The sequence below is a fragment of the Eimeria acervulina genome, genomic scaffold (genome assembly GCF_000499425.1).
Source record: "Eimeria acervulina Houghton genomic scaffold, Eah_scaff119, whole genome shotgun sequence".
NCBI classification, from domain to species: Eukaryota; Apicomplexa; class Conoidasida; order Eucoccidiorida; family Eimeriidae; genus Eimeria; species Eimeria acervulina.
The window spans coordinates 58185-59286 of NW_013550345.1; positions in this window are offsets into that span (position 1 = coordinate 58185).

Consider the following 1102-nt stretch of genomic DNA (forward strand, 5'->3'; position numbering starts at 1 on the left):
CTGCTGCTGCTGCTGCTGCTGCTGCTGCTGCTGCTGCTGCTGCTGCTGCTGATCTTGCTGCTGCGGATGTAGCGGGGGGCGCTGCTTCTGCTGCTGCTGTTGCTGCTGCTGCTGCTGTTCTCCCTGATGTTGTTGTGGATGGTGTTGCAGTAGTTGCTGGTCGTGCTGTTGCTGCTGCTGCTGTTGCTTCTGCTGCTGCTGCTGCTGCTGCTGCTGCTGCTTCTGCTGCTGCTGCTTCTGTATTTGTTGCTGTTGCCGCTATGTGCGCACCTACACTTAGGCTGCAGCTGCTGCTTCTGCTGCTGCTGCTCTCAGAGCTACCACTACCGCCTGTGTTGCTGTTGCTGCTACTGTTACTCCTGCTGCTGCTGCTGCTGCTGCTGCTGCTGCCGACAAGGCGGATGCAGCAGCAGCTGCTGCTGCAGGTACAGCGTCCCAGCGCAAGCAGCTCAGCTTCCTGGAGTCATTAATGTAAGATGGAGAAAATATGCTGGGGGCTGTTGCCGTTATATCGCTGCTGCTGCTGCTGCTGCTGCTGCTGCTGTTGCTGCTGCTGCTGCTGTTGCTGCAGCGACTTCAGCATCTACGCCGCTGCAGCTGCAGCAGCAACCTGAATTGAAAATAAAACAAAACTTCATTTTATTATATCATTGCTTACAACCTGCTGCTGCTTCTTGTAGCAGCATCGGCGAGGTTGTGCTGTGGGGCCCCGAGCAGCAGCAGCAGCTGCAGCAGCAGCAGCAGCAGCAGCAGCAGCATCGGTAGGTTGAGGCTACCTGTCGATTCTTGAAATAAACACATTAAAAATTAAGTTCAGCTAAGGGAAGGCAGCAAGAAACGTTTAGTAGCTGCAGCAGCAACAACAAGAACAGCAGCAACACGAACAACAAAGACCTTCTAGGCTGCTGCAGCAGCAACAGCACAGCTGCTGCTGCTGCTGCTTCCGTTGCTGCCCCTGCAGCTCTTGCAGCAGCCTTCGCCGTCCTAATTTCCTTGCGAGGCATGCAGCCGCAACAGACTGCAGCAACAGCAGCAGCAGCAACAACAGCAACAACAGCAGCAGCAACAGCAACAGCAGCAGCAGGACAGCGTTTATAAGAAG